Source organism: Pongo abelii, chromosome 1, assembly GCF_028885655.2.
Source record: "Pongo abelii isolate AG06213 chromosome 1, NHGRI_mPonAbe1-v2.0_pri, whole genome shotgun sequence".
NCBI lineage: Eukaryota > Metazoa > Chordata > Mammalia > Primates > Hominidae > Pongo > Pongo abelii.
In genome coordinates this window covers 78,658,863-78,683,676 of record NC_071985.2, presented here as the reverse complement: position 1 = coordinate 78,683,676, position 24,814 = coordinate 78,658,863, and the positions used below count along the sequence as shown (strand labels likewise).

General features: G+C 41.4%; 1 pseudogene; it reads left to right on the top strand.

The window, feature by feature from the left end:
- The first annotated feature begins 281 nt into the window (after positions 1-281).
- LOC100442697 (ganglioside GM2 activator-like) overlaps positions 282-24,814 on the top strand; it is an 89,769-nt pseudogene continuing 65,236 nt past the window's right edge.

Here is a 24,814-nt window from a genome sequence, read left to right as displayed (position 1 = left end):
AATTTCTTTTACAGAAAAGACCTTCTCCATTGTGTGCAGTCTTGACGAAACCATAAATCAAGGTTCTCTTGTCATCCCACCCCATCACACTATTCCCTTTCTCTGTTTCCCTTCTCCTTTCTTCTCGCTCTCTGTGTCTCTCTTTCACCAGGCTAAGAGGTAGAATCACAACACAAGCCAGAATAATTTTTTTTCCAGAACTTTGTTTATTGAGATTTGTAACTTAAAGGATTGAAAATGTGGGTGGTTAACTCCACACAGACTCACCCTTCGCTGTGCAATCCCTGATGGAGGCTCCATTCCTGATTGTCCTGGGCTTGCTTCTTGCAGGCCTAGCAGCCCCTGCCCACGTCCACCTGAACCAGATCAGTAGCTTTCCCTGGGATAACTGGGACAAAGGGAAGGACTCTGTGGTGATCAAAAGCCTGTCTCTGGAAGCTGACCCCAACGTCGTTCCTGGGAACATGATCATCAGTGCTGAGGACAAGAACCAGTGTCCCCCTCAAATCTCCTCTGAAGGTGGAATTAACTGTAGAGAAGGAAGTGTCTGGCTTCTGGGTCAAGATCTCATGCATGGAACAGATTGGTAGCTGTGCCTATGAAGACTTCTGTGATGTGCTTGATACTTTCATTCCTCCTGGGGAGCTCTGCCCAGAGCCCCTGCATATCTATGGGCTTCTTTGCCACTGTCCCTTCAAAGTAGGCACCTACTCACCATGAGTGAGTTCACTGTGCCTGACCTGGAGCTGCCCAGCTGGCTCAGCACCAGAAACTACCACATTGAGAGCATCCTGAGCAGTGGAGGAAAGAGTCTGAGTTGCATCAAGATTGCTGTCTCCCCCATCCTGGCTAACAAGGTGAAACCGGTGGCGGGCGCCTGTAGTCCCACCTACTCGGGAGGCTGAGGCAGGAGAATGGCATGAACCCGGGAGGCGGAGCTTGCAGTGAGCGAGACTGTGCCACTGCACTCCAGCCTGGGCAACAGAGCGAGACTCTGTCTCGAAAAAAAAAAAGATTGCTGTCTCTCTAAAGGGAATATAACATGGCATCAGCCACAGCAGAATGAAAGGATGTGAGGAAGGTTCCTTTTCCTCTGTCTCATGCTTGCCAACGTCAAATTTTGACTCTCTGCATGCCTTCAAGCCCCTTTCTGCAATGAGTCAGCTATCTTCACTGAAAATCATTTTGTGCCACTTACATTTTAGGCTGGGACAAGCAGCCCTGAACTAAGGCAGGATGAGTTGGACAGTTTTTTTGTTTTGTTTTGTTTTGTTTGTTTGTTTTTTGAGACAGAGTTTCGCTCTGTCACCCAGGCTGGAGTGCACTGGCACGATCCCAGCTCAGGGCAACTTCCACCTCCCAAATTGAAGCGCTTCTCCTGCCTCAGCCTTCCGAATAGCTGGGATTACAGACAGGCACCATGGTGCTCAGCTAATTTTTGTATTTTTAGTAAAGACAGGGTTTTGCCATGTTAGCCAGGCTGGTCTCGAACTCCTGACCTCAAGTGATCTGCCTGCCTTAGCCTCCCAAAGTGCTGGAATTACAGGGTGAGCCACCATGCCTGGCCAGAGTTGAACAGTTCTTGATAGCCCAGGACATCTGCTGGGCTGGCCACATTACCCATCCTCGTTTAGACATTCTCTCTAAAGAGTATCGTTCATTTCCAAAATAGTTGAGGAATGGGAACCAATGTGTTTTGGGACCTCATGTTTACACTGATCTAATCTTGACCTCCTGAAAAATCTTTGTGACTTTTTTTGTCACTGAGTTAAAAGAACAGTGAGAGTATTAACATTTTTGTTCTACTCCAGCTCCCTCTTACAATTAAGGGGAAAAGTAGTTAGTCTTGGAATATTTATCCCTTAACTTCTATGATTAATTTTGATTTCTTTTCTAGATTTGCCCAATTAATACTGGGGTACAGTGTATCCTGGAGAGCAGGGTGTGTGTGGGAGGAGTCTCTTGGGGGAGATAGGAGATAGGAGTGCTCTATTGTTTACAAACACAGGTGCCCACAGGGCCAAGCAAGAGATGAGTGACAAGGACCATCAGAAATAGGTTGTTTCCAAGGGAGATGTTTGTTTTTCCTTTTTAGATAAAGGTGATACTAGAATGTAACTCTTTCTTATTCTATACAGAAAGTCACAGCACATGTGCATTGATACAAGGCCGCTGAGGCCTGGTCTCCAGTTGGAAATATAATTAAGGGTGACAAGGACTGGAGTAAGTTGGAGAGTGCACAGCCAGCTAGTCTGTGAAGACAACTGCTACCTTGCTATAACAAGTTAGTGCCACATAAGAATGTCACAGGCCCAGTATTTGACAGATAGTTTCAACTTTTACACCTAGAGAAGCCAAAAATCCAGAATTTTATATGAAATCTTACCATTTTAAAAGATTGGCAAATAATTATTTTTCTTTTTCTTTTTTTTTTTTTTTGAGACAGAGTCTCCTTCTGTCACCGGGCTGGAGTGCAGTCGCACGATCTCGGTTCACTGCAACCTCCGCCTCCCGGGTTCAAACGATTCTCCTGCCTCAGCCTCTTGAGTAGCTGGGATTACAGGCATGCACCACCACGCCCAGCTAATTTTTGCCTTTTTAGTAGAGACAGGGTTTCACCATGTTGGCCAGGATGGTCTCGATCTCTTGACCTCGTGATCCACCGGCCTCGGCCTCCCAAAGTGCTGGGATTACAGGTGTGAGCCATAGTGCCTGGCAATTATTTTCCTTAAACAGTGTAAAGCCCAAAGGGGCCGAGCAGACGTGTGAGTGGGGAAAGCCAGCTTGTGGGTGGCCATTTTGCAGCCTCTGATCTGAGACGGTGCATGCCTTGTCCTCTTAAAACAACTCCTGTGGCACCACTTCTCCCTCCACAAGGCCAAATCCATCGTGTCTGATCTTAAGGAGAAGGCTCTTCCAGTGCTAGGAGAGGTATGGGCAGCCTCTCATCTGTAAGCTGTGGAGATCAGCAGGCTACCTGCCCCAGTCTTGGAGCTCTGTAGGGTGAATGAGGCAGATGTGGAAGAGTTGGCCCCACCAACAGCTGCTTTGTGGAGCAGGGGTCCAAGGAAGATAAGGTGGACTCAAGGTCAGGTTGCCCGGATTTGTCCACCACCCTGTTATGCCATGACAACTTCTGAACCACACACCAGACCTGGGTTCTGGGCTCATTTGAAGCCTGGAATAGCAATAAATATTTTTAACTTGCAAAAAGAAAAGAAAAAGGCAGGTGTGGTGGCTCGCACCTGTAATCCCAGCACTTTCAGAGGCTGAGATGAGCAGATCACTTGAGGCCAGGAGTTCGAGACCAGCCTGGCCAACATGGGGAAACCCCCACTCTCTACTAAAAACACAAAAATTAGCCAGGCATGGTGGCATGTGCCTGAAGTCCCAGCTACTGGAGGAGGCACCAGAATCACTTGAACCCCAGAGGAGGAGGCTACAGTGAGCTGAGATCACACTACTGTACTCCATCCTGTACAACAGACTGGGACTCTGTCTCAGAGAGAAAAAAGAGAGAGAGAGAGAGTTATTATTAATTCCTTAGGAATACCTAGATTGATACAAAAACTACTATTCGTTCTTTTTTGTTTTTGTTTTTGTTTTTTCAGACAGGGTCTCACTCTGTCACCCAGGCTGGAGTGCAGTGGTGTGCAGCTCACTGCAGCTTCAACCTTCCAGCCTCAAGCTCTCCTCCCACCTCAGCCTCCTGTGTAGCTGGCAAATAGACACACACCACCAAGTCCAGCTAACTTTTGTATTTTTTGTAGAGACAGAGTTTTGCCATGTTGCCTAGGCTGGATTGTTTTTTATATTTAGTTATGTTTAATTATACTTGGTAAATGCTATAGAGTTCTCATTAAAATGAACTATAGTGAATTTTTAAGTAAAAAACAATTTGCATAATATATTTTTAAAATAAGCACTCCAAAAATAATACTGTGTATTTTCATCAGTTTAGTTGTATAAATATGCATATAAATGGATAAATAAAGACCCCAAGGATACATGCAAACTAAAAATAGTAATTAATTATGTAGAAGAAAAAATTAGGGGAGTCAAGGATGACTGTAGCTTAATCTGTCATAAATATCATGTGAATTTAAAAACATAATTTTAAGGAGAAAAAAATTTCAAGTACATGCAAAGGCACAAAGTCTGCTTTTTAACTCCTTTAAAAATATACAAGTACAGACATAAAAGCTCCATGGGGTCACAATAAAATTGTAAAGGCTTGTGTACTATTATCATAATCGTAGGATGACCAATCATAGTGATTTTCCCAGGATGACTGGTCATCTTACATAATGGTATCTCTTAAAGCAAAAAACAGTATTTTTTTCTTAAGTTTGGCAGGATAATTACTGGTATATGTAGTAAATAAAGTTTGGGGGGACTCAGGCTTTTTTCTAATGCCTGGGCATTGATAATATGATCAGCCTATATAACATTTATTAATTTAACAGTAATTGATCGTTTATTGTGTGTCATCACTATAATAGTGATAATAGGAGATAGAAAGACATCATTTAGGTAGATTGTTAGGATGAAGAGACTCCCCAGTAGAAAACTTTCCTTCTAACAAAAAGCAGCTCGGAAATTGCTCCCTTTCTAACCTCATGCAGTTCAAAGAAATCACTTCTCCTCTAACAAAGAGCAGTCTGGAAGATCAGGCTGTGAAACACAGATAGGCAACTTGGGCACAGAGTGGGGAGCTTCCTGGTTATCACCAAACTTCACATACCTACAATGGGCCCCAGTAAAAACAGTGCACTTTTTTTTTTTTTTTGAGTCGGAGTGTCGCTCTGTCGCCTAGGCTGGAGTGCAGTGGCACAGTCTCGGCTCACTGCAAGCTCTGCCTCCCGGGTTCATGCCATTCTCCTGCCTCAGCCTCCCAAGTAGCTGGGACTACAGGCACCCGCCACCATGCCTGGCTAATTTTTTGTATTTTTAGCAGAGACGGGGTTTCACTGTGTTAGCCAGGATGGTCTCAATCTCCTGACCTCGTGATCTGCCTGCCTCAGCCTCCCAAAGTGCTGGGATTACAGGCGTGAGCCACCGCACCGCGCCCCGCCCCCAGTGCACCTTAATAAGCACATTCATTTCCCTTTCTTTAGCCTCACTAAGATAGGGAAGCTGGAAGCACGAACTGGGCGGGGGAGGCCTGCAGCTGCAAGAAGGTGCCTGGGAACCGGCACAGAAACTCTCCCTCTCCTTTTAGCACACGCAGATAAGCAGCAGCAGAGCAGCACAAACTAAGAGCCTGCCTGCATAATCAAAGAATGGGGTGGGGCTATTAGAAACTCTTCTCTATGCCGATGGCACACCTGGTCCTAACCAGTTCTTCAGGCCTTACGGAGATAAGACACCCCCTTCTCACTAGCTCATTTTTTAAAAACCCTAACATTTTTACTACAACTTGGCAATCAGTTTGGACCCCTCTCTGTGACAGAGAGCTGTTCTTTCTTCTCACCTTTTAAACTCCTGCTCCAATCTCAGTCTGTACGCATCTGCATCCTTGATTTCCTTGGCCATGAGATCAAGAACCTTGGTATTTACCCCAGACAATGAGCCTGTTTTAGTAGTTCCTATAGATCCTATAATAAGTGAGGCACAATCCCTTTATTTATTTATTTTTTTGAAACAGAGTCTCATTCTGTCACCCAGGCTGAGGTGCCGTGATGTTGTTCCCAGACCAAACCAAGGGTCAGGTTCCTTATTCTTGTGGCCCAATAATGAGAAGCAGATGAACTGGGAGAAAAGGGAGTTTTATTTCTATAACTGGTTACAGGGAGAAGGGCTGGAAATTATCGCCAGACCAACTCAAAATTACAATACCTTCTAAGCTATATGTGTACGTGTAAGTGGGCATTAATCTAAAGACATGAGTGATTAACTTCTTTTAATCTATAACTAAGGTCTGAGTCCTGAAGACCTTCCTCTGGAGCCTCAGTAAATTTACTTAATCTAAATGGGTCCAGGTGCTGGGGTGATTACCGACCATTATCTTGTCTCCTGCTAAGTCATGGAGGTTTGGGGACTTACTTTAGTCCCCAATAAAGCTTGTTTGTGGAGGACTGGAGAGTTTCTTCAGGCCCACAATAAAACTTGTTTAATCCTCAACAGGTCCTGTTAAGAATTCCTTCATTATCTTGTCATGCTTTAAGGCCGAGGAAAAGCCTAAGCAGAACTCTTGGTGGGCTTTTGTCACATTCCAAACTTTGTACAAGGGCACTAGCTCTTTTAGCTTTCAATATTTAACTTAACCACTCAGTCAGTACTGAAACAGTTGTTATGGAGGCCTGCATTAGTGGGACCTGGCCTGCCACAGTGTGATTACAGCTCACTGCAGCCTCGATCTCCTGTGCTTAAGCAATCCTCATACTCAGCTGAGACTACAGGTACACACTGTCACTCACATCCGTGTGAAGAGACCACCAAACAGGCTTTGTGTGAGCAACAAGGCTATGTTTATTTCACCTGGGTGCAGGCGGGCTGAGTCCAAAAAGAGAGTCAGCAAAGGGTGGTGGGATTATCATTAGTTCTTATAGGTTTGGGGATAGGCGGTGGAGTTAGGAGCAATGTTTTGCAGGCAGGGGGTGGATCTCACAAAGTACATTCTCAAGGGTGGGAAGAACTACAAAGAACCTTCTTAAGGGTGGGGAAGATTACAAAGAACCTTCTTAAGGGTGGGGGAGAAACAAATCACAATGGTGGAATGTCATCAGTTAAGGCTATTTTCAGTTCTTTTGTGGATCTTCAGTTGCTTCAGGCTATCTGGATGTATACATGCAGGTCACAGGGGACATGATGGCTTAGCTTGGGCTCAGAGGCCTGACACACACCACACCACTACTTTTTTTTTTTTTTTTTTTTTTGGAGAGATGGGGTCTCACTGTGTTGCCCAGGCTGGTCTCAAACTCCCGAGCTCAAGTGATCTTCCTGCTTCAGCCTCCCAAAGCACTGGGGTTATTACAGTTGTGAGCAGCTTCACCAAGCCATGGCACAATCTTTATCCTCAAATACCTTAGCATCCCAAGAAGAAAACACACAAGTAAGCAGGTAACCTGAAGACAGTATTAAGTGACAAGTAAGTAGAAGGAGCTGAGGGAGCACATGGGTGGAACATCTAACAGCCTTAGGAGAGCAGAGAAGCTTTTCTGAAGGAAAGCACAAAGCCAAAAACAAAAATCGTGTGAAGGCCAACCCTACAGACTGCCAGATGTTCCTGCAACATCTCTGTGACACCTATATTAGTCCATTTTCACACTGCTGTAAAGAAATAGCAAGAGTGGGTAATTTATAAAGGAAAGAGGCTTAATTAACTCACAGTTCCACATGGCTGAGGCAGCCTCAGGAAATTTACAAAAAATGGTGGAAGGCAAAGGGTAAGCAAGACAACAGGAGAGAGAATGAGAGGGAGCACAGGAAATACTGCCACTTTTAAAGCCATCAAGATCTCATGAGACTCACTCATTGTCATGAGAACGGCAAGGGGGACACTGCCCCCATAATCCAATCACTTCCCACCCTCAACATGTGGGGATTACAGGTCCCTCCCTTGACATGTGGGATTACAATTCGAGATGAGATTTGGGTGGGGACACAGAGCCAAACCATATCAACACCTCTCCCCTCCTGGAGCTTCCACAGTAGCAATTGGTGTTACACTGATCTGTGAGCTCCCTGAATGTCTGCTTAGAGTTCTTAGAGGCAGGACCTGTTCCATCTTACTTTGTAACTACAGCAAGGCTGTCATGTGTGAATTAATAAAGAGCTTTTACTGAACAACAACAAAAAAAAAAGTAAGTGATGGAAAGTATTAAATCATCATATGGGCCAGGCACAGTGGCTCATGCCTGTAATCCCAACATTTTGGGAGGCTGAGGTAGGAGGATTGCTTGAGCCCAGGAGTTCAAGACCAGCATGGGCAACATAGTGAGACCCCATTTCTAAAAAAACAAAAAATTTAAAAATTAGCTAGGCATGGTGGTGCATACCTGTAGTCCCAGCTATTCAGGAGACTGAGGCAGGAGGATTGCATGGGCCTGAAAGGGTGAGGCTGCAGTGAGCCATGATTGCACCAGCACACTCCAGCCTGTATGACAGAGTGAAACTCTGTCTCAAAATATGTCTTTAAAAATTTTTTAAATCATCATATGTTGTGTCTAAGGGCAGGAAGCAATCAATCAATCAATAAAATAAAAATAAATCATCATATGACTGGAAGCATCTTTCTTTCTTAGTAATATATAAGTTAATAGTGGGGCCAGTTGCAGTGGCTCATGCCTGTAATCCCAGCACTTTGGGAGGCCAAGGCAGGAGGATTGCTTGAGCCCAGGAGTTCAAGACCACTGTGGGCAACATAGCAAGACCCCCATCTCTATAAAAAAATTAAATTGGAAAAATTTAAAAAGATAATACTGCATCTTAAATTGGTGGCATCTTAGATTCAATTAAATGTGGTATTTTTAAAAGGATCACTCTGGTTGCAGTGTTGAATAAAGCCAGTAAGGGAGGTAAGGAGGAAGGGGGAAAATGAGAAAAGCAGAGAGAGGATTCAGGATGCTATTGCAGTAGAGAAATGATGGTAACTGGGATCAAAGTTGTAGCATAGTAGAAGGGAGAGATTGTCTAATTCTGAATATATTTTTGAAGGGCAGTTGATAATGGACAGCAAGAAATGGGGAGTGAAGGAAAGAGAAGACTCAAGGATTAGTTCAAGATTTATGACCAGGACAACTAGAAGAAGGGAATTGCCATTTTCTAAACTTTCAAGTTCTTAGCCACAACTTGGCCACTAACAATCTGAGTAACTTTAGAAAAGTCATTACCCTTCTCTGAACCTCATCTTTCACATTTGTACATGAGAGATTTAAACCAGATCAGAAGTTCTCAAACTGTGTTCGGTACAGGTGCCTTACGATGCTTCTCAGGAGATAGGAGAAAATTCAGGCAAACTGGATTACAGGCTGTGTATAGTAGCAGTCCATGTAAAGTTGCATTTAAAAACAGGAATTAAAAGTATTTAAAATAACTATATGCCAGGTGCAGTGTCATGCACCTGTCCCAGCTACTTGGGAGGCTGAGGTAGGAGGATCACTTGAGTTCAGAAATTTGAAACCAGCGTAGACAACATAACAAGACTCTATCGCTATAAAAAATAAAATAATTAATTAAAAACATATAGCTACCATAGTTTTTTAGTGAAAATACACTATAAAAGATGTAAAGTGTAACTTCAATAGCATAAAATGGGATCAGGGAGAAGTAAAAGTATACAGTTTTTGTATGTGCTTGAAGTTAAGCTGTTATTAACTTAAACTAGAATGTTATAACTATAAGATACTTTATGTAAGCCCCATAGTAACCACAAAGAAAAAATCTCTAGTAGATACACCAAAGATAAAGAAAAAGAAATCAAAGCATACCACTACAAAAATTCAACGAATCACAAAGGAAGACAGCAAGATTGGAAAAAAGGAACTACAAAACAGTCAGTAAACAATTAAAATAATGGCAATCATAATTTCTTACCTGTCAAAAATTACTTTAAATGTAAATGGATTGCCGGGTGCGATGGCTCATGCCTGTAACCCCAGCACTTTGGGAGGCCAAGTCAGGCGGATCACTTGAGGTCGGGAGTTTGAGACCAACCTGACCAACATGGAGAAACCCCGTCTCTACAAAAAATACAAAATTAGCCATGCATGGAGGCACATGCCTGTAATCCCAGCTACTTGGGAGGCTGAGGCAGGAGAATTGCTTGAACCAGGGAGGCGGAGGTTGTGGTGAGCCAAGATCATGCCATTGCACTCCAGCCTGGGCAACAAGAGTGAAACTCTGTCTCAAAAAAAAAAAAAATGTAAATGGATTAAATTCTCCAGTCAAAAGACAGAGAATGCCTAAATAGGTTTAAAAAAAAAAGTTCAACCATAAGCTGCCTATATAATTCAATCATAAAGACACACTTAGACTAAAAGCAAAGACATGGAAACAGATATTTAATGTAAATGGAAAACAAAAGATAGCAGGAGTGGCAATATTTATAACACACAAAATAGATCTTAAGTAAAAAAACTGTAAAAATGGATAAAAATTGTCATTATATAGTGATAAAGGGGTCGAGTAATCAAAAGGATATGACAACTTTATTTTAGACATTTAGAGAGAAGGATGTAACAACCGTAAATATATACACCCCCAACACTGGAGCTCCTAAATACATGAAGCAAATATTAACAGATCTGAAGAGAAAGATAGATTGCAATATGATAATAGCAGGAGACTTTCAAACCCTATTTTTGATAATGAACAGATCATCCAGACAAAAAATTAATAAGGAAACATTGGACTTGAACTACACATTAGATCATGGGTGTCCAATCTTTTGGCTTCCTTGGGCAACATTGGAAGAAGAATTGTCTTGAGCCACATATAAAATACATTAACAATAGCTGATAAGCTAAAAGAAAAAAAAAATCTCATAATGTTTTGAGAAAGTTTATGAATTTGTGTTGGGTCACATTCAAAGCCATCCTGGGCTGCATGTAGCCCATGGGCCATGGGTTGGACAAGCTTGTTTTAGACCAAATGGACCTGAATGACATATATAGGACAATACATCCAACCCCAGTAAAATACACATTCCTCTCAAGTATACACACAGAACATATTCCAGAATAGATATGTTAGGCCACAAAACAAGTCTTTAAAAATGTAGTCCGGGGCAGTGGCTCATGCCTATAATTCCAGCACTCTAGGAAACTGAGGCAGGCAGATCACTTGAGGTTAGGAGTTTGAGACTAGCCTGGCCAACATGGTGAAACCCCGTCTCTACTAAAAATACAAAAAAAAAAAAAAATAGCTGGGCATGGTGACGGGTGCCTGTAATCCCAGCTACTCAGGAGGCTGAGGCATGAGAATCACTTGAACCTGGGAGGTGGAGGTTGCAGTGAGCCAAGATCATGCCACTGCATTCCAGCCTGGATGACAGAGGGAGACTCTGTCTCAAAAAAAAAAAAAAAAAGGAAAAAAATCTAAGAGGGTGCAGTGAGAAAGAAAATGGCAGATAGGAGACAGGACTAATGTGTAGCTCCCACTTGGATGAACAGAACAGCTTGTAGAGGCTCACATCATGAAATTTTGCTCAAGTACGACTGCAGGAACATATCAGGAAAACTGAAAGAATTCACAGACCCTCTGAGAGAATCAGTTTGCTGTTGCAAACTCTATGAGATAGTAGAAAAACTGTGAGTTCCCAACATGTGAGGGGGGGGAAAGCCTGCCTCCAAACACACATCCACACTGGGGAACCTGAAAATCCAGATCACAGGAGAAGAATTTAACCTTACCTAGAGCTAAAACAGATTTAGGGAGCTGAGCAAAATATAAAAAGTAGAAAAAGTAGTGGGAAGAGCCTTGTAGGCACTCCCAGTCCCCAGCTTGAGCCCAAGGAAACCGTCCCTGACTTAATCTCACAGGGGTCCTTGGGGAAGGCAGCCAGAGGAATTAGGGAAGGGTCAAATGGTGAAAGAAGCTTCTAGCTGAACTTTGTAATAAATTTTGACCCAGCACGAATTTTTGTGAGCAGAACTCAGGGGGTGAACAGGAAGTGCAGATAGCAGCTCAGAAGCTACAGCAAAAGATGTAGGCAGACAGGGAGGGGCAAGGCCTGAAAGTCCTGCTACCCTTCTCAGCACGGAAGCTTACAGCCAGCCTGGGGCAAGAGCTCAGCCCTGCATACCAGCTGCCTGAATATAAACTCGGTGCTGTTGGCAGGGCACAGCAGGAATGAGACGGCCTTGCTGGCTGCATGGAAGCTGGAGGAGGCTAACCACCACTGGCTTTCTCTACTTCCCTGGCAACCTGGATGACATGGCAGAGGCAGCCATAATCCCCCTGGGAACATAATTCCATTGGCCTGAGAACCACACTCCCCATACCGGACAGTGGCCTCAGCAAGCCCCAAAGAAGAGTCTGAGCTCAGACCTATCTAACCCTGCCCCCATCTGATAGTTTTTCTCTACCTGCCCTGATAGCTGAAGACAAAAGACATAAACTCTTGGGAGCTCTATGGCCCTGCCCATCACCTGAGAAGCCTGAATACTTATCCTGACCAACATAGGGCAAGCTTATATCCCCCTTCTACCACAGCTGGTGCTCTCTTGAAAACGCCACTTCCTAGCTGGAGTTCACCCAACTTAAACCATTATAGCAACTCATAAGAAAACAACCCTGCTCCAAAGAAGGAGAAAACAACAGCTAATTCCACTGCCTACAACATGGCTAACCAGAGGTTCCTGAATCCTTCCACATGACAACTTCACTGCTAGGATTACTAGCATTCTAGAAAAACAGTGCACTAAACAAAACTACAACCAACAATTCCCACAGAGTCCACTTCACTCCCCTACCACCTTCACTGGGTATCCACAGCTGGGAGACCAAAAGACAGATCACATCACAGGACTCTTTGCAGACAATCCCCAGTACTAGCCCAGAGCCCAGTAGCTCTGCTGGGTGGCAATAACAATCACTGCAGTCCAACTTTCAGGAAGCCCCCATCCCAGGAGAAGGGAGAGAACACCACAGCAAGGGATAACCTGGTGGAACAAAAGAACCTGAATAGCAGCCCTTGAGTTCCAGATTTTTCACCTGAAATAATCCTCCCAAATGAGAAGGAACAAGAAAAGTGATTCTGGTAATATGAAAAAACAAGGTTCTTTGACACCCCTAAAAGATCACACTAGCTCTCTAGCAATGGAACCAAACCAAGAAGAAACCTCTGAATTGCCAGATAAAGAATTCAGAAGGTTGATTATTAAGCTACTCAAGGAGGTACCAGAGAAAGTGTAGGGTCCAGTCCTACCAGGCCTGTGTGTTTTTCTCCTCATGTGAGGAGACAAGAGATTGTAGAAATAAAGACACAAGACAAAGAGATAGAAGAAAAGACAGCTGGGCCCGGGGGACCACTACCACCTAGACACGGAGACCAGTAGTGGCCTCGAATGCCTGACTTTGCTGTTATTTATTGGATACAAGGCAAGAGGGCAGGGTAAGGAGTGTGAGCCATCTCCAATGATAGGTAAGATCACACGAGTCACGTGTCCGCCGGACAGGGGGGGCCCTTCCCTGTTTAGTAGCCAAGGCGGAGAAAGAGAGGGGACAGCTTATGTCATTATTCCTTCTATGCATTTCAAAGACTTTAGTACTTTCACTAATTCTGCTACTGCTATCTAGAAGGCAGAGCCAGGTGTACAGGGCGGAACATGAAAGTAGACCAGGAGCGTGACTGCTGAAGCACAGCATCACAGGGAAACGGTTAGGCCTCTGGATGGCTGCGGTCGAGACTGACTGCCGTCAGGCCTTCCACAAGAGGTGGTGGAGCAGAGTCTTCTCTAACTCCCCTGGGGGAAAGAGAGACCCCCTTTCCCAGTCGGCTAAGTAACGGGTGCCTTCCAAGGCATTGGCATTACCACTAGAACAAGGAGCCCTCTAGTGGCCCTGTCTGGGCGTGACAGATGGCTCATACTCTTGTCTTCTGGTCACTTCCCACTGTGTCCCTTCAGTTCCTATCTCTGTATGGCCTGGTTTTTCCTAGGTTATAATTGTAGAACAAAGATTATTATAATATTGGAATAAAGAATAATGCTACTAATTAATAATATTCATATATAATCATATCCATAATCTATTTCTAGTATAACTATTCTTATTCTATATATTTTCTTTATTATACTGGAACAGCTTGTGCCCTCGGTCTCTTGCCTTGGCACCTGGGTGGCTTGCCACCCACAGAAGGGTGAAAACCAACTTAAAGACATTTTTAAAACAACACAGGATATGGATTAAAAATTCTCCAGAAAAATAGATATCATAAAGAAAAAACAATCACAACTTCTGGAAATGAAAGACACACTTAGAGAAATACCAAATACACTGGAAAGTTTCAACAATAGACTAGAACAAGTAGAAAAAAAACTTCAGAGCTCAAAGACAAGGCTTTCAAATTAACCCAATGAGACAAAGACAAAGAAAAAATGAATTTTAAAAAAAGAACAAAGCTTCCAAGAAATTTGAGATTATGTTAAATAACCAAACATAAGAATAATTTGTGTTCCTGAGGAAGAAAAGAAATCTAAAAGTTTGGAAGACATATTTGAGGGAATAATAATGAAAAAAAAAGCTTCCTTGGCCCTGCTAGAGATCTAGACATTCAAATACAAGAAACTCAAGGAACACCTGGGAAAGTTATCATAAAAAGATCATCACCTAGGCACATAATCATCAGGTTATCTAAAGTCAGGACAAAGGAAATAATCTTAAGAGCTGTGAGGCAAAAACATCAGGTAAAACATAAAGGAGAACCTATTGAATTACCAGCAGATTTCTCAGTAGAAACCCTATAAGCCAGAGGGATTGGGGTTCTATCTTTTTTTTCTTTCTTTCTTTCTTTTTAAGATGGAGTCTCACTCTGAGGCCCAGGCTGGAGTGCAGTGGCATGATCTTGGCTCACTGTAACCTCTGCCTTCTGGGTTCAAGCGATTCTCCTGCCTCAGCCTCCCAAGTAGCTGGAACTACAGGCACGCACCAACATGCCCAGCTAATTTTTGTATTTTTGGTAGAGATGGGATTTCACCATATTGGCCAGGATGGTCTCAATCTCTTGACCTCGTGTTCCGCCCCCCCTCGGCCTCCCAAAGGGCTAGAATTACAGGCGTGAGCCACTGTGCCCTGCCTGGGGTCCTATCTTTAGCCTCCTTAAACAAAATAATTATCAGCCAAGAACTTTGTATCCAGCAAAACTAAGCTTGATAAATGAAAGAAAGATAAACTCTTTTTCAGACAAATGCTGAGAGAATTCACCACTACCAAGCCAGCACTACAAGAAATGCCAAAAGGAGTTCTAAATCTTGAAACAAAACCTCAAAATATACCAAAATAGATCTTCCTCAAAGCATAAATCTCATAGGGCCTATAAAACACAGTGAAAACAAAACAAGGTATTCAGGTAACAACTAGCATGATGAATAGAATAGTACCTCACATCTCAGTACAAATGTTGAATGTAAATGGCTTAAATGTTTCACTTAAAAGATAAAGAATGGCAGAATGGATGAAAATCCACCAACCAAGAATCAGCTGCCTTCAAGTGACTCACCTAACACACAAGGGCTCGCACTGACTTAAGGTAAAGGGGTGGAAAAATATCTTCCATGCTAATGGAAACCAAAATCAAGCCAGAGTAGCTATACTTATATCAGACAAAACAGACTTTAAAGTAATGACAGTTTAAAAAAGACAAAGAGAACATTATATAATAATAATTGGATTAGTCCAATAGGAAAATATGACAATCCTAAATATATATGCATCTAACACTGGAGATCCCAAATTTATAAAACAATTACTACTGGCTAGGCGTGGTGGCTCACATCTGTAATCCCAGTGCTTTGGGAGGCCGAGGCAGGCAGATTACTTGAGGCCAGGAGTTGAAGATCAGCCTGGCCATCATAGTGAAACCCTATCTCTACCAAAAATAGAAAAACTAGCTGGGTGTGGTGGTGCATGCCTATAATCCCAGCTACATGAGAGGTGAAGGTTGCATTGAGGCAAGATGGCACCACTGCACTCCAGCCTGGGTGACAGAGTAAGATTCTGTCTCAAAAAATAATAATAATAATAATAATAAATTACTACTAGGTGAAAGAAATTATATAGACGGCAACACAATAATAGTGGGGGACTTCGATACTCTACTGACAGCACTAGGCAGGTCATCAAGACAGAAAGTCAACAAAGAAATAATGAACTTAAACTATGCCCTAGAACAAATGTACTTAACAGATATTTACAGAGCATTCTACCCAACAACTACAGAATATACATTCTATTCTTCAGCACATGGAACATTCTCCAAGATAGACAATATGATAGACCACAAAACAAGTCTCAATAAATTTAAGAAAACTGAAATTATATCAAGTACTCTCCCAGGGCAAAGTGAAATAAAATTGGAAATTAACTCCAAAAGGAACACTCAAAACTATATGAATACATGTAAATTAAATAATCTGCTCCTGAATGACCTTTGGGTCAACAATGAAATCAAAATAGAAATTAAAAAATTATTTGAACTGGGCCAGGCACGGTGGCTCACATCTGTAATCCCAGCACTTTGGGAGGCCGAGGTGGGTGGATCACCTGAGGTCGGGAACTTGAGACCAGCCTGACCAACATGAAGAAACCCTGTCTCTACTAAAAATACAAAATTTGCCAGGTGTGGTGGTGCATACCTGTAATCTCAGCTACTTGGGAAGCTGAGGCAGGAGAATCGCTTGAATCTGGGAGACCGAGGTTGCAGTGAGCCAAGATTGCACCATTGTACTCCAGTATGGATGACAGAGTGAAACTCTGTCGCCAAAAAAAAAAATTTTTTTGAACTGAATGTTAATAGTGACAAAACCTATCATAACCTCAGGAATACAGCAAAAGCAATGCTACAAGGAAAGTTTATAGCATTAAATGCCTACCTCAAAAAGTCTGAAAGAGCACAAAGAGACAATTAAAGGCCACACCTCAAGGAAGTAGAGCAACAAGAATAAACCAAACCCAAACCCAGCAGAAGAAAAGAAATAACAAAGATCAGAGCAGAGCTAAATACAATTGAAACAAACAAACAAAAAAAGAAAACAAGAGATAAATGAAGCAAAAAGCAGGTTCTTTGAAAAGATAAACAAAATTCATAGACCATTAGAAAGATTACTCAAGAAAAGAAGAGAAAAGATTCAAATAAGCTCAATTAGAAACAAAATGGGATGTATTACAAACAATATTGCAGAAATGCAAAAGATCATTCAAGGCTGCTATGAACACCTTTACCCTCGCAAACTAGAAAACCTAGAGGAGATGTGTAAATTCCTGGAAATATACAACCCTCCTAGATTAAACTAGTAAGAAATAGAAACTCTGACCAAACCAATAACAAGCAGCAAGACTGAAATGGTAACTTAAAAATTGCCAACAAAAAAAATGTCTGGGACCAGATGGATTCACAGCTGAATTCTATCAGACATTAAAAAATAATTGGTACCTATCCTACTGAAACTACTCTAAGAGATAGAGCAAGAGGGAATCCTCCCTAAATCATTCTATAAAGTCAGTATAACCAGCCAGGCTTGGTGGCTCATGCCTGTAATCTCAGCACTTTGGGAGGCTGAGGCGGGCGGATCACGAGGTCAGGAGATCAAGACCATTCTAGCCAACATGGAGAAACCCCGTCTCTATTAAAAAATACAAAAATTTTCCGGGCATGGTGGTGCATGCCTGTAATCTCAGCTATTCAGGAGGCTGAGGCAGGAGAATCACTTGAACCAGGGAGTCGGAGGTTGCAGTGAGCCGAGATCATGCCACTGCACTCCAGCCTGGTAACAGAGCAAGACTCCATCCAAAAAAAAAAGTCAGTATAACCATAATACCAAAATTAGGAAAGGACAAAAGAAAACTACAGACCAATATCCCTGATGAACATGGATGCAAAAATCCTCAACAAAATACTAGCTAACTGAATCCAACAGTATATCAAAAAGATAATACACCATGATTAAGTGAGTTTCATGCCAGGAATTCAGGGATGATTGAAATACAGAAGTGAATGTAATGTACCACATAAACAGAATTAAAAACAAAAACCATGTGATCATTTCAATAGACACAGAAAAAGCATTTTATAAAACCCAGCATTCCTTTCTGATTAAAACCCTCAGCAAAATTGACATAGAAGGGATACCTTAAGGTAATAAAAGCCATCTATGACAAACCCGTAGCTAACACTGTACTGAATGGGAAAAAGTTGAAAGCATTTTCAATGATAACTGTAACAAGATAAGGATGCTCATTTTCACCACTTCTATTCAACATAGTACTAGAAGTCCTATCCAGAGGAATCAGACAAGAGAAAGAAATAAAGGGCATCCAAATCAGTAAAGAGGAAGTCAAACTGTCACTGTCTGACAAATAATCATACGTCAAATATGAGCATACTCCTAAAAACCTGAAAGACTCATCCAAAAGGCACCTAGATCAGATAAATGAATTCAGTAAAGTTTTGAGATACAAAATCAAAGTACACAAATCAGCAGCACTGCTATACACCAATAGCAACCAAGCTGAGAATCAAATCAAGGACTCAAGCCCTTTTACAATAGCTGCAAAAAATAATAATAATAAAATGCTTAGAAATATACCTAACCAAGGAGGTGAAAGACCTTTACAAGAAAAACTGCAAAACACGGCTGAAAGAAATCACAGATGACACAAACAAATGGAAACACATCCCATGCTCATGGATGGGTAGACTCAATATTGTGAAAACGATCATATTGCTAAAAGCAACCTACAAATTCAATGCAATTTCCATCAAAATACCATCATTATTCTTCACAGAACTAGAAAAAGAAATCCTGAAATTCATACATAACGAAAAAAGAGCCAGCCAGAATAGCCAAAGTAAGACTAAGCAAAAAGAATAAATCTGGAGGCATTACATTACCCAATTTCAAACTGTACTACAAAGCATAGTTACCAAAACAGCATGGTACTGGTATAAAAACAGGCAGATAGACAAATGGAACATAATAGAGAAACCAGAAATAAAGCTAAATACTTACAGCCAACTGATCTTCAACAAAGTAAACAAAAACATAAAGTGGGGAAAGGACACCCTATTCAACAAACAGTACTGGGATAATTGGCAAGCCACATATAGAAGAATGAAACTGGATCCTCATCTCTCACTTTATACAAAAATCAACCCAAGATGGTTCAAAGACCTAAATCTAAGACCTGAAACCATAAAAATTCTAGAAGACAATATTGGAAAAACCCTTCTAGACATTGGCCTAGGCAAAGAGTTCATGACCAAGAACCCAAAAGCAAGTGCAACAAAAACAAAGATAAATAGCTGGGACTTAATTAAACTATAAAGCTTCTGCACAGCAAAAGAAATAATCAGCAAAGTAAACAGAAAACCCATAGAGTGGAAGAAAATATTTACAAACTATGCATCCAACAAAGGATTAACATTCAGAATTTACAAGGAACTCAAGCAAATCAGCAAAAAAAAAACAAATAATCCCATCAAAAAGTAGGCTAACGGTTGGGCTTGGTGGCCCATGTCTGTAATCCCAGCACTTTGGGAGGCCAAGGTCGGTGGATCACTTATGCCCAGGAGTTTGAGACAAGCTAGGCAACATAGAGAAACTCTGTCCCTATAAAAAATACAAAAATTAGCAGGATCCAGTGGTGTCTGTGTAGTCCCAGCTACTTGGGAGGCTGAGATAGGAGGATCCCTTGAACCCCGGAGGTGGAGGCTGCAGTAAACTGAGATTACACCACTGCACTCCAGCCTGGGCAAGAGAGAGAGACCCTGTCTCAAAAATAAAATAAAATAAAATAAATTTAAAAATTTAAAAAAAAGTGAGCTAAGGACATGAATAGACATTTATTTTTTTTTATTTATTTATTTTTGAGGTGGAGTCTCACTCTGTCACCCAGGCTGGAGTGCAGTGGTGCAATCTCATCTCACTGCAACCTCCACCTCCTGGGTTCAAGCTATTCTCCTGCCTCAGCCTCCCGAGTAGCTGGGATTACAGGTGCGTGCCACCATGCCCACCTAATTTTTTTGTATTTTTAGTAGAGACAAAATTTCACCATTTTAGCCAGGAGGGTCTCAAACTCCTGATGTCGTGATCCACCTGGCTCAGCCTCCCAAAGTGCTGGGATTACAGGTGTGAGCCACTGCACCCGGCCATAGACAATTCTTAGAAGATATACATATGACCAAAAAACATATTTTAAAAAATGCTAACATCACTAATTATCAGAGAAACATGAATCTAAAACCATAATGTGGTACCACTTTACTCCTGCAAGAATAGCCATAATTTAAAAATTAAAAAAATTGATATTGGTGTGGATGTGGTGGAAAGGGAACACTTCCACGCAGCTGGTAGGAATATAAACTAGTACAACCACTATGGAAAACAGTATGGAGCCTCCTTAAAGAACTAAAATTAGAACTACCATTTGATCCAGCAATCCTACTGCTGGGTATCTACTCAGAGGAAAAGAAGTCATTATATGAAAAAGACACTTGCACATGCACGTTTATAACAGTGCGATTCAAAATTGCAAAAATATGGAACCAGCCTAAATGCCCAATCAACCAACAAGTGGATAAAGAAAATATGGTATATATACACCATGGAATACTACACAGCTATAAAAAGCAATAAAATAATGGCATTTGCAGCAACCTGGATAAAGTTGGAGACCATTAATATAAATGAAGTAATTCAGGAATGGGAAACCTAACATAATATATTCTCACTTATGAGTGGGAGCTAAGCTATGAGGACACAAAGGCAGAAGAATGACATAATGGACTCTGGAGACTTGGGGAGAAGGGTGGGAGGAGGGTGAGGAATAAAAGAATACACATTGGGTACAGTCTACACTGCTCAAGTGATGGGTGTACCAAAATCTCAGAAATCACCAATAAAGAACTTATCCATGTAATTAAAAAAAAAAAGAAAACATTGAACTTGGAGTACACTGTAGACCAAATGGACCTAAAAGACATATACAAATATTCTATCCAACAGTAACAGGATATATATTCTTCTCAAGTACACACAAAACATTCTTCAGAATAATTCACATATTAGAAGGAGATTGGCATTAATAACCCAGAGAGCAAATGGAAAATACCTGCAGGTGGGGGCAGGGGAAGTGGTAGCAGGGGTGATAGATGTGATGTCGGACTATAGAAGGGAAAGGAAGAGAAAAAATTTGATAATTTTGAATAAATTGCATGAATACCTTGCTTTTAGTGATTAAAAGAACACTTATTTTTGGCTGGGTGAGATGGTTCATGTGTAGCACTTTGGGAAGACAAGGCAAGTGCATGGCTTGAACTTAGGAGTTCAAGACCAGCCTGAGCAACATGGTGAAACCCATCTCTACCAAAAATACAAAAATTAGCTGGGCATGGTGGCATGAGTCTGTGATCCCAGCTACTTGGGAGGCTGAGGCAGGAGGATTGCTTGAGCTCAGGAGCAGAGGTTGCAGTGAGCCGAAATTAAGTCACTGCACTCCAGCCTGGGTAACAGAGTGAAACTCCATCTCAAAAAAAAAAAAAAGGAACACGTGTTTTTGTAAAAAAAAAAGAAAAGAAATAAACCAGAGAGAGGTATACAATGCTGGGAGAACCAGCTGCAATTTAAAATCTTGTACATATCTCCCTAAAGTTATTATATGCAAATATAATAATATACAATATAATATATTGGACATTATATTCACTCTAATATTACAGACAATACATCACCTGTTATATTTATTATATTAACACTGTGCAATATAGTGTGATAAATATAATGTGTTGTATGATAACACGTAGGTAATTATAATATATAATTATATTATATAATAATGTATATATGATAATTATTTTAAAATTAAGAGGACTAAAACTATATCAAGTATCTTTTCCAACCACAATGGTATAAAATTAGAAATCAACAAAAGGAGGAATTTTGGAAAATTCAAAAATATGTGGAAATTAAACAACAGGCTCCTGGACAAACAATGGGTCAAAAAAGAAATCAAAAGGGAAATTTTAAAATAATTTAAGACACACAAAAATGGAAAAACAACATACCAAAATGTATGGGATAACAGCAAAAGCAACTGTAAGAAGGAAATTTATAGCAATAAATGCCTACATTGAAAAAGAAGGATCTAAAAAAAAAAAGAAAACAACCTAACATTACACCCCAAGGAACCAGAAAAAGAAGAACAAACTAAGCCCAAAGTTAGTAGAAGGAAGTGTTACCGGCAGGTCTTTGTTCTTAGAGCTCCCAAGATGGTGGCGGGCCACTCGCAAGATGGTGGCAAGCCTTTTTTGTTCTCTGACCTAGGGTTCTTGGCCTCACAGATTCCAAGGAATGGAACCTTGGGCCAAGTGGTGAGTGCTATAGCTCTATTAGAAGCCATGAGTCACGGAAGAGAACCGTGGAACCCAGTGACTAGTGTTCAGCTCCATTAGGACTAACCTGGGCACTTAGCCATGCAGGCATAATGGCGAGCCTCTAGCCTGATCAGGAGCGGCAATGGGCGCCTCACTGGATCAGAAGAACAGCGGACACCCTGCCAGATCCCACGGGGTGGAAGTCAACGGGGGGAGTCTGTGATGGCGGCATTCAGCAGTGGTGGACGGCAAGTGAAAGCTCAGCTCAAGCCAGAACAAACATGGACCAGAAGAGTGTGCAGTTGCAAGATTTAATAGAGTGAAAACAGAGCTCCCATACAACGGGAGGGAACCCAAAGGGGGTTGCCCAATCCAGCACCAATGCCTGGGTTTATATCCCGATCATTGTCCCTCCCCCTGTGCTCTCAGGTGATAGATGATTGACTATTTCTTTACCTCCTGCTTTTAGCCTAATTGGTATTTTAGTGAGCTGAGTTGCAAGCCTAGTGTTTAAAGGTTTAAACACTGTTTAAAGGTGCGGTCACCTTCCCCAGCTAGGCTTAGGAATTCTTAGTCAGCCTAGGAAATCCAACTAATCCTGTCTCTCAGAAGGGAATAAGATCGGGGCAAAAATAAATGAAATAGAGACTAGAAAAATAATAGAATCAAGAAAACTGAGTTGATTTTGTTAAAAGACAAACAAAATCAACAAACTTTTAGCAAGACTAAGAAAAAAAGATTCAAATCAAATCAGAAAGGAAAGATGAGACATTAGAACTGATACTGTCGAGACACAAAGGATTGTAAGAGACTAATATGAACAATTATACTCCAACAAATTGGATAACCTAAAGGAAATGGATAAAGTCCTAGAAACATAAAACTTCCCCAGATTGAATCATGAAGAAATAGAAAATCTGAATAGATTAATAATGAGTAAGGAGATTGAATCAGTAATAAAGTCTCCCACCAAAGAAAAGCCTAGGATCTGTTAGCTTCACTGCTGAATTCTACCAGGCATTTAAAGAACTAATGCCAATTCTTCTCAATCTCTTCCAAAAACCTGAGGAGAAAGGAATACTTCCAAACACATTTTACAAGGCCAGCATTACCCTGATACCAAAGCCAAACTAACAAACTACATTAAAAAAATTACATGTCAACAATCCTGATGAATATTGCTATATTTCTTTTTTTTATTTTATTTCTTTTTCATGCTCTGTCACTCAGGCTGGAGTGCAGTGGTGCGATCTTGGCTCACTGCAAACTTCACCTCCAGGCTCAAGTGATTCTCATGCTTCAGACTCCCAAGTAGCTGAGACTACAGGTGCATACCTCCACACCCAGCTAATTTTTGCATTTTTACTACAGACAGGGTTTTACCATGCTGGCCAGGCTGGTCTCAAACTCCTGACCTCAAGTGATCCACCCACATCGGCCTCCCAAAGTGCTGGGATTACAGGCGTGAGCCACTGCACCCAGTCAAATATTGCTCTATTTCTAGCAAACAGAATTTAGAAGCATATCAAAGGATCATTCACCATTATCTAAGTGGGATTTATCTCTGGGATACAAAAATGGTTCAACATATGCAAATCAATAACTGTGATACATCACATTAACAGAATGAAAGACAATAATTATATGATCATCTCAATAGATGAAGAAAAAACATAACAAAATTCAATACCTTTTCATGATAAAAACATTCAACAAATTAAGTATAAAAGGAATGTACCTCACTACAATAAAAGCCATCATACTCAATGATGAAAAGTTGAAAGCTTTTCCCCTATGAAAAGAAACAAGACAAGGATATCCACACTTTCCACCTCTATTGAAAACAGTATTAGAAGTTCTAGCCAGAGCAATTAGCCAAGAAAAAGAAATAAAAGGCATGCAAAACAGAAAGAAAGGAGCCAGCCACAGTGGCTCCTACTATTAATCCCAGCACTTTGGAGGCTGAGGCAGACAGATCACTTGAGTCCAGGAGCTTGTGACCAGAGGCAGACAGATCACTTGAGTCCAGGACTGGCTGTGACCAGCCAGGAAATAAGATGAAATCCTCTCTCTACAAAAAATACAAAAATTAGCCGGGCGGCTGGGCGCGGTGGCTCACCCCTGTAATCTCAGCACTTTGGGAGGCTGAAGTGGGCAGATCGCGAGGTGAGGAGATCAAGACCATCCTGGCTAATATGGTGAAACCCTGTCTCTACTAAAAATACAAAAAATCAGCTGGGCGTGGTGGGCGCTCGCCTGTAGTCTCAGCTACTTGGGAGGCTGAGGCAGGAGAATTGCTTGAACCTGGGAGGTGGAGGTTGCAGTGAGCCAAGATGGCACCACTGCACTCCAGCCTGGGTGACAGAGTGAGACTCCATCTCCAAAAAAAAAAGGAAAATTAGCCAGGTGTGATGGCATGCATCTGTACTCCCAGCTACTAGGCAGGCTGAGGTGTGAGGATCGCTTGAGCCTGGTAAGTTGAGGCTGCAGTGAGCCAAGATTGTACCACTGCACTTCAGCCTGGACAACAGACCCCCATCTCAAAAAAAAAAAAATGAAAATTGTCTATGTTTGCAGATGACATGATTTTATGTGTAAAAAACTTTAAAGACTCAACCAAAAAACTTATTAAAACTAATAAACAAGGTTTACAAAGCTATAAGATACAAAAGTAACATGCAAAAATTAGTAGCATTTCTATACAATAACAAAGATCTAAAAAATAGAGTGGAGGGAACTGGAAATAAAAAATAAAATTTAAAAATGAAAATATAACATTTG